Source organism: Anomalospiza imberbis, chromosome 21 (assembly GCF_031753505.1).
Source record: "Anomalospiza imberbis isolate Cuckoo-Finch-1a 21T00152 chromosome 21, ASM3175350v1, whole genome shotgun sequence".
Classification (NCBI taxonomy): Eukaryota; Metazoa; Chordata; class Aves; order Passeriformes; family Viduidae; genus Anomalospiza; species Anomalospiza imberbis.
The window spans coordinates 7383823-7393246 of NC_089701.1; the positions used below are offsets into that span (position 1 = coordinate 7383823).

Here is a 9424-nt window from a genome sequence, read left to right on the forward strand (position 1 = left end):
TGACATCTCTGCTGTGAGGAGAAGGAACCCCTCTGGCAGGGAAGACTGAGGAAAACACTGGTAGGGAGAACTGCCCTGCCTGGGGGCAGGCCTGCAGGGATGGATCCCTGAGGAGGTGTCCAGCACTGCTCACACTGCTCATTTCATGGGACCATTGCCCCTCACTCGTGAGTCTCAGTGCATCCTTCCATGCCTGATGATCAGCTCCATCCATGCTGGCTCCTGTTCCTCCATCCCCTTCATTTATTGTTTTTCCTGATACCCCTCTCCCATAGATTTCAAGCATCCTGGGGTGACCCTGCTCCACAACTGAAGATCCTTAGGGCCAGTGTTATGCAGATCCCTGTGAGTGGAAGATGTAAGGGGAGCAGAAATCTGATGATTCCCTGCAAGGCCTCCCCTCTTCCGCAGCTCCCAGCTCCTGGCATTGCCTCCTCCCTTCTGCCCAGAACCACAAAACACACATGCAAAACATCCCCAGTTCTTAAATGTTGCTGTTTTATAGAAACTTAGTGCTTATTCCAGCTGCAGGCACTAAATCATCCCTCTCCCCTGGACGTGTGCTGAGGAAGGGAGGCCAGTGATGAATGGGGCTGTCCGTACTTACACTGGGAGCAGCACAGCTGTGTGAATCTCACTGTGCAACCAGGACTCTGTGCAAACTCGGCATCCCCCCTGCTTCCTCTCCTCCCAGTGACAGTGACTGATTGTCCACTTTTGCAGAGAACTGCCCAGCACCAGCCATGGCTCCCAGCACCTCTGGAAAGTGAGGAGGAGGAGGGAACATAACCCTGGAGTCATCAGAGCTCCTGCATTTCCTTGGCAAGCCATAATTCCTGTGGTGACTTTGCAAACAAGCAGGCCACAGACATAGAAGCAAAGTGCTGGGGAATTGCAAGGGAGAGGGAGGAGGAGAAAGGGTAGCCTGGATTTTTCCTGCAAGGAAATGCAGCCAAGACGTTGAGTACCTGTAGCACTTTTCATCCTTCAGACAAATTCTCAAGGTAAATATTGATGCCCTAATGGAGTATAATCACACTGCAGTTCTCTGCTTAGAGCTCTTGGACTGGGGGTTTAAGTGAGCTTAAATTGTTGGCAAGGCTTAGACAATGTATGGACAACCCACCCAGGCTCCCCACACCTTTTCCTACTGTTTCTGCCCAGAGCCCCTGGATCCCTGGCAGTGTTCAAGGCCAGGCTGGACAGGGCTTGGAGCACCCTGGGACAGTGGAAGGTGTCCCTGCCAATGGCAAGGGGTGGAATGGGATGATTTTTAAGGTCCCTTCCAACCCCAAACCATTGTAGAATTCTGGGATTCTGTGTTTCATGCCTGCCTTGATGTATATGGCTGCTGCCTTCACTTGGTGGTCCAATCCCAGCCCTAAGCAGACAGAAATATGTAGTTCTTTTAGAAGATCTGGATGCAATCCTGCCTCTGAACTTCCCTCTCTCCTGGTAGATCCCAACAGTTGTGGACATTTCCTTTTTCCTCATAACCTGTCTGCCTGTAAACCAGCAGGAAAGTTTCCAGGGCTGATCCTGGTCTGTCAGGGGCTCCACTGCAATTACCACATCTCAGCAGAATGCTTTGCTTTCACCAAACCACCACGTTCTGAGAGGAAAAACAGGAGAGTTCCAGATCAGTCAGAACATTTCTGATCATCTCCCCATTATCCTCGTTAGCTGATGGAGATGGGCTGTGTACCAGCAACAGAATTATGGAAAAGTGAATGATCTCTAGGGCTCACCCCACACACCTGAAGGGGAAACAAAGGGCTAAAGAAGGGAAGATGTTGAGAAATGACCTTCATCCAGAGCTTTACAAAAAAAAAAAAAATTAACTTGGAGCAGCAGGATGGGTGGCTTCACTGCACAGAGGTGTCCTGGGAATGTGTCTGAAGAAAGGCACTTGGCCCTGTGCTTTGGAGAGGTGACAGCATGGGAGGCTCTTACCTGCTCTAAGCAGACCCAGGTGAAGAGGAAGAGGTGAATAATCCATTTGTACAGGCAGCTCCTGGAGCAGAGCAGAAGAAGGGTCACCTCGAGATCCCAAACTTGGCATAGGTCCCCTCGAGGTAGGGTTAGGCCCACAGGTGCCATCCACACCTGGAGCCATCCCAGTCCAGAGCAGTGCAAGCTGGAGACGGACTAAAATCCAGGGTTCTGCAGTCAGAGACACAACACCTCTCCACCATCATGGGCTGAGTGACTCACTAAAGAGGGAAAAGAAAGAGCTGCAAATGGAAAATGGCATTTTCAATATGCTGGAGTGTCTGGGGAGGGGAACGAAGGTAGACTCAAGGAAAGGCAGTGAGAAGAATGGCAGGGAGCTGGGAATGGTTCCTTGCCTTATTCCTATGCTGCTCCACTCCACACTCAGATAAAGTGGTCCCTTCTCTCCAGCCTTCTCCTTTCTAGTCACACACTCCGTTGGTTAATTCTCTCCTCGTCGAGATCAGAGATTAGATAGAGCCTGGATTTATAGCTAGTGAAAATAAAAAGAGCTGCTCCTATCAAGGATTCAAATGATTAAATATCCCACCATAGAAATACTTTTAACTTCACTTACAGTACAATTTCACTTACAGGCTGATGCAGTTGACAGCACGAACAAAAGCTGCTTGAGTAATATGGGGCCTGAAGAGAGAGAGAAAGAAGCTGAAGGAATGAGAACAAGGGATAGAGACAGAAATGGAGGGAGAAAGAGAGAAATGGGATTAGATAGTGAGATGTAAAGAGAGGAAAGGAAAGGCAGGAAAAGAGAGGGAAAGAGGAGGTTGGCTCTCTCTGCCTGCAGCATTAAAAGTACAAGAGCTAAACCAATTAAACAATGAAAGGAAAGCAAAGGATTAAATGAAGGGCTATGTAAAACAGCTCCTCTAATCCAGCTCATTTACTGCTCCTTATTCTCCATTTCCTTCTCATGTTGATCCTCAGATTCAACAGCACCAGACTTGCTGTGCCTTGCCCACTCAGGTCCTGCTGGCACCGTGGTGTGCCCTGCATGCTCCTCCTGCCCCCCTGCCCCTCCCAGGGCCAGCCAGCCTGGGGACAGCAGAGCTGAGTGGGGACACCGCTAGCCTGGGGATGCTCCATGGCAGAAGGAGCCTGTCCTGAGCTGTGGCCGCACCCAAGGTTGGGCTTCTACTCCCTGGCCAGGGACAAGCTCAGCAGAGCCTTTCTGTGGGACAGGACTGCCCTCCACCACCCCTGCCAACAGCTCAGGGCAGGCACTGCTCCACTCCAGGTGAGATACTGTGGTGATCCAAAGGACAAAGAAGAATTTTCAGGACAGTTTCTACTCCTGCCTTCTCTGTGGCTCCCGTTTTCCCTCAGTCCCTTCCTTTTCACAGATGCACAGACACAGGAGCTGTGGGATTTGGAGCAGCCACAGCCTCAGTCACACGGGATTTCTGCACCCGGCCCAAAGCACAGCCTTGCACAGGTTCCAGCATGGCAAAGAGCATTTCCACTGCCTGTGCCATGGCTGTTCCATGCCCTACTGATGCTGGGATCCACCACAGCCCCCCTCATGTGCTGTGTGGGTCAGGGTGTCCCGCAGAAACCTTCATGGGGAAGGTGACTGGTGGCCAAAATGCAACAAACAGGACATGGATGGGGACAAACATCACTCAGCCACCTTCTCCTTTCCCCCCTCTTTCTCCACTTGACTGATGGCCAAGAATTGTTGTTTCTTTTCTGGTTCCTTCCTATAGTTCTGATCTCAGCCTCAGGGAGAGCAAAGGGAGTGCAGAGCGAGTCATTTGGGGAGGGACTCTGGGGGAAGTGTGGCTCCCTGGAGGAGGTTATCTGTGCCTGGTCACTGTCTGCAGGGATGCAGTTCTATTTGGAAATTACTTTTTTTCCCCTTCAGCACTCCAGAGCTACAGATCATTTGAATTCACCCTCTCCTTTCCTTTCAGGAGACAGAAAGGCCCCAGCCGTACTTGAAATGAGACAGATGCTTATGGAATTGTGGTTTTAAAAGCATTTTTCAGTTCAGTTCTCTCCTTTTCTACACACAGCAGTCCAATGTGAGCTGACTAATAAATGCATTATCTTTTTTTTTTTTTTCCCTTTCCTAGGAGGGTTTGATATGGCAGGTCCATAGATCAGCTTGGTCTCCAGGGATATTTCTGCCCTAAACAAAATGGAAATTGTCTGCCCCCTCACAGCCCTCAGTGACTCATACAGTAAAGAGAACCCATAAATATTTGGGTAATTACAGTCCGTTCACCTAAATTCTATAAGAGGCAGAGCACTTTCTTACTGGGTCCTTAAATGGTTGCTGTGTTCCCAGCCCTGGCTTGCCATGAGCACCTAAATGGTCAAGCTCCAAAGGTCTCTTCCTAGGCAGCCAGCAAGGGTTGAGAATGTTGCTTAGCAAAAGGATGAAAATAGCGTAATGAATAATAAGTTAGATCATGAAATCACAGTTTGGGTTGGAAGGGACCTCAAAGCCCATCTCCTTCCACCCCCTGCCATGGGCAGGGACACCTTCCACTGTCCCAGGCTGCTCCAAACCCCATCCAGCCTGGCCTTGGACACTGCCAGGGATCCAGGGGCAGCCACAGCTGCTCTGGGCACCCTGTGCCAGGGCCTGCCCACCCTCACAGGGAAGGATTTCTTCCCAATATCCAATCCAAACCCACTCTCTGTCAGTTTGAAACCATCCCCCCGTTCTGTCACTGCACTCCTTGTAAATAGTCCCTCTCCATGTTTCTTTAGGGCTCCCTTAGGTCCTGGAAGATGCAATATTGCTTCATTTATTTTACATACAGAGCAGGTGCCCTTTGTCTCGTGGCCCATGATGAGTCACCAAGACCCCTGTGCAGCCAGCTCCTGGAGCTGGAGATCAGAGGATCCCTGCCCCTGGAGCCAGGCTTGGCTGGAATCTGCTGGAGCCAGGCCCTCCAGTGCAGTGACAGCCCTGGAGATTAATGCATTCTATAATGATATTATTACTGCGATGGTGTTCATATTTTACTGCTTGTTGTCACCACTCTACGAGGCAGATCCAGCTGCACATATATCTGATCTGGATGCTCTGCAGCCTCTTCTACCTTCCCTAGGATGGTTACATCAGGCTCATGCTACAGCTGTTTGCTAAAAATCACCAGAGAGACCAAAATGGGGAATAAATAAATAAATAAATTCGGTCTCTCACCAGAGAGACCAAAATGGTGTTTCAAAAAGAATGGTTCAGTGAAGCTCTGGGCTGTTTTATTTCCTCCTCTCCCGCCCTGCCTCCTCAGGGAGGATTACAGGATGTGCAAGAACCCTTTTAAAAAACCCTCCCTGAAATCAGGATGTCTGGAGCCACCCTGGCTGCACTCCCCAGCCCTCTGCTGTTGCACTACAACATGAAATAACTCACAAACTCACACTAATATCAAAAGAGCAAAAGGAAGTAACTTTTATTTCTGAACTTGCAATATATAGAATTCCAAATGTGACAGTGGATTGGAGGATGAAATTGCCACCTCTCCAACCACACTGGTCAAACCAACAGTCCATCAATTCTCTCCTCCCACAAAGAAGAATGCAAAACAATCATTATTTACATGAGCAGTGCGTGAGAACTCCAGTAGAAATATGTAAACATCAGAAGGCATAGAAAACTTTTAAAAGAACTTTAAAACTTTTAAAAGAACAGGGCGACACTCCACCCCTTCCCAGGGCTCATCTCTTCTCTTTGATGACCTCTTGCAGCACAGCCATGGTGACAGGACAGTCCCAGTTCCCTTTGCCCAACCCGTGGCAGTCAAAGAGACACTGAGTGGGTTTGCATAGTGTTTTACCTCCTTGACTTTCCATGATCCTCCAAAGAACACCTCCTGTGTGACACCAGCAGGCCCCCAGGGACCATCTGGAGAGCAGCACAGTCACTGCTGCTGCCAGAGGGAGGGGTGGGAAGGGCTGCAGGAATGGCTTTGGGCTGGGCTAGAGGGGAGCTCTCAGAGGAGCTGGTGAGTGGCAAGCCCAGCGTGGCAATGAAAAGCTGTTAAGTCTTTTTTCCCCATCAAGGGCAGCCTCCTGTCTCCAGGGGTAACCAAGCCCAGCTCCCTCCAGAGCAGGTTTGAGCAATCCTAGAGCCTGGTATCAGACCTCATCAGTCACAAACTTTTTATACCAACCTGTTTTATCAAAAGCTTCATTTTCCTTTTTTTTTTTTTCCTTCCCCGCTTCCCTTTTCCTGCTGCTACTTGGGATTTTTTTCTCTCCTTGCTATGGGTGATGGTGCTTCTAATCAGCACTTTCCATGTCTAATTGCCTCATTGTGAGCTTCTCCCTGAACCTGTCAGACACCAGCTCACACTTCTTGCTTTACTTGTCACAAGAAAAATTGTTCTTTTAAATGTGTCTGGGAGAGACACAAGGACATGGAATGCTCCAGGGAGAGAGGAGGATGGAGGCGTGACTAACTGCAGTTACTCAGTGCATGGGATTTCTAAAAGCTGCCCCTCCCCAGCTTACCTGGAGCTACACAAACACAGCAAAAAGACAATTCTCTGTCTCAAAGACATCACAGTCCAAAGTCTGTTGACACTGAAAAGTCCCTGTGGAAGTTGTGCCTGTTGTGATTATAGCACAGGATGAGTGGATTACTCAGTGAAACAAACCATCCATGGCAGGAGGGATTATTTTGCATGTTAGAGGGCGATCTAGGGACTTTAAATACTAATACTCCATTAATGATTAATGTATCTCTTGCTTATGAACCAGCTTGATGGCCTATTCCCTCCCTGCCTCAATCACAAGCAGAGAAAAAAGTTGATGTGTTTTTGCTGCACCAGGTTTGCATTCACGTGAGAAATTCCTGTCCTGTTCACAGGGCTCTGAATTCCACCTCCCACATTCAAGCCCTCTGTTATCCACCCAAATTAGATTATTTGTGAAGCAGGTTGATGCTCACCCCTGGTGATAGCAGAACAGTCTTTCAGGCCGAGGTATTTGTGGTTGTCATCTCCTGATAAGAAGATAACAGTGTTCCTCCACTGACACATGAGCTTCAGTGCTGGCAGAGCTGCCTCTCAAGAGCTGCCAGAGAAATAGACAGGAGGTTATGTGTTTGTGCAGCTCAGCTCAGAGCTCAGAGCTCCCTTGTTAAGATAAATGATGACCTTGGTCTCACCTCCACTGCTCTGTCTCAGATTAAGCAGGTGACAAAGCTGATGTCACATCTCCAGGTTCTGCCTGAAGTAATGTGGATGGTTCCACTTCATGGCAGTTATATGATAATGGTGACACATTGGTCTTGTCCTTTACGTTTACTCACATGAGGTTTTCTCTGTGAGCCACTTCTGCCCATGGTCCTTCTCACCTCCTCAAGAGTTAGTCAGGGGGCGAGGTTTTATTCCCAGTAAATAACATCTTTATGCATCTGTGCCTTGCTTACAAGTGAAGAAATCAGAGCAGTTTCCTTTTCCAGCTTTCTCTTTGTGTTGTGGAGGATTTTTTGGGGTGGGGCTCAGCGAGGCCCCCATGGCAGTGGCATTTTCAGAGCTTGTTCTTGGCAACGTTGGCAGAAGAAGGTGTCCTAGAGCTCTCAGTGGCCATTGCTCTGTTCTTGCTGTCTCTCTCCTGGGGCAGATTTTAAGAAGTTTCTCCAAGTTCTCCTCTACCTGCTCAGGATTTTGTGACTTTCTGACCCGCTGTAGAGCTGGGAGAGCCGGCTGCTGACAGGTGAGGTGGTTACAGAGCAGCTCTGACCTCCTGGGGAGGCACAAGCACAGAGATATTTAGCAGGGCACAATCAGAGGGCAAAGCAGAGAGGGGGAAAGATTGACTGGGGGCCATGGGAAGTGACAGACCTGTCAAAAACTGTCCAGAACCTGCGCATTTCAAGATCTGTGACTCCCAAGGACAAAGCTAAGGGAGTGTCTTCTCCTTGTCTCAGAAAATTAATTTAGAATAAAAAGTGTGGAGAATTTCAGAGAAGGAAGGGAGGAAGGAAGGGAGGAAGGAAGGGAGGCAGGGAGGGAGGGAGGAAGGAGGGAGGGAGGAAGGAGGGAGGGAAGGAAAGATTGTCTCTGCATCCCACTGGGATCATGGTACAGAAGGTTTTCCCAGGAGCAAAACTTCTGCTTCATGCCCTAACACACAGTTAAAGCTCCCGAAGCTGATGACAGACTCAAAAGTGATTTTACCTTTAAATCACCTCCTGCCCAGGAGGACACTCAGCAGCCTCCAGCCCCACAGCTCCTGGGAGCAGTCAGGGTCACCCCAGGGTGACACCCAGCTCCTGCCATGTTCCACCAGACTCATGTGAAATAAAAGAGAGCTGAGTTTGGCTTTTTTCTGATTAGGCCAATAATTCTTTTGCTGCACTTTTCAAATCCCTGGCTGCCTGCGTGTGGGATACAAATGACTCCACCTATGCATTTCATGGCATTTGTGAATCATTAGGCCTCACTTAAGAGGGTTTACATCACTCCACGCTCATCTTTCTCCTCCTAGCCTAATTCTGGGCTTTGGCCAAATAGCATTCAGGCTTCACTTCCATACTTTTACCTTCTTTATGTATTATTGAATTATTCAGGCACTTTCCATTGGGATGAATTGGAAATACACAATGGAAAATGCAGTTCCTCAAAGGAAAAATTTACATTTGCTGGAGTTGGTTTGTTTATTTGGAAAATCAACATGCAGAATAAACTTTCAGCCAGAAAAAAAGACTGATTAAAAATAGAACCATGGCTTGAATGTTTCAATCTTCTAAATGCTTCGCTTGAAAGCAGTCAAACAAAATAATGAACCTATTTTAGTTATGACACACTAAACACTACCTCATAAAAAATTGGGAGCTGGACACCTCTTCTCCAGCTAAGATCTTTGGAGAGGAATTCTTCTTGTACTCATGATTCACAGTGTATCAGGCTCATTGCAGCACACCAGGATTTTTTTTTTTTGGATATTCTTTGGAATTCTATTTTTGCAGCAAGCTGGGATTCTACAACTCCAGCAAGGAATGCATCACTAAAGACAAAGAGATGTTTAATACTGAACTGTATTGGAACATTTCAGGGACATTCAGGAAATCAAACCAAAATATTTCATTTCTTTTGGTTCTGTTTTGGTTTGATGTTTATTTTTCCCCTTTAATGTTTCAAAAGTGGAAATAGTCACAATGGAAATATTAACATTTCAGTGGTTTTTTTCACTTTGCAGCTTTTTTTTTTTTTTTTAATATTTCCTCATCTATAATAAATGTCTAATTAAAATTTTTATTGCAAGCCAGGAAAAAAAGCCTGATCTAGAAATTCCAAATGGAGCTCTGTGTTGCTCTTTGTGATGACAGAAGATGAAGACCCAGGAAAAAGAATTGGAGTAAGACTCTTTTCCCACATGTTGATCACAGTGGGCTCTCAATAACAAATTTAGGAGGAATTTCAGGCAGGTACAAAGCAGGGATCATCACTGT

General features: G+C 47.6%; 1 long non-coding RNA gene across 1 annotated transcript; it reads right to left on the reverse strand.

Annotated features, from left to right (window-relative positions):
• Window positions 1–1277: 1277 nt before the first annotated feature.
• Window positions 1278–7738, reverse strand: LOC137486111 (uncharacterized). Its single transcript, XR_011005587.1, has 4 exons — window positions 6917–7738; window positions 6478–6575; window positions 1954–2485; window positions 1278–1505 (listed from the first exon to the last, which is right to left on the reverse strand). It is a non-coding gene; the product is annotated as an uncharacterized lncRNA (long non-coding RNA).
• Between the last annotated feature and the right edge of the window lie 1686 nt (window positions 7739–9424).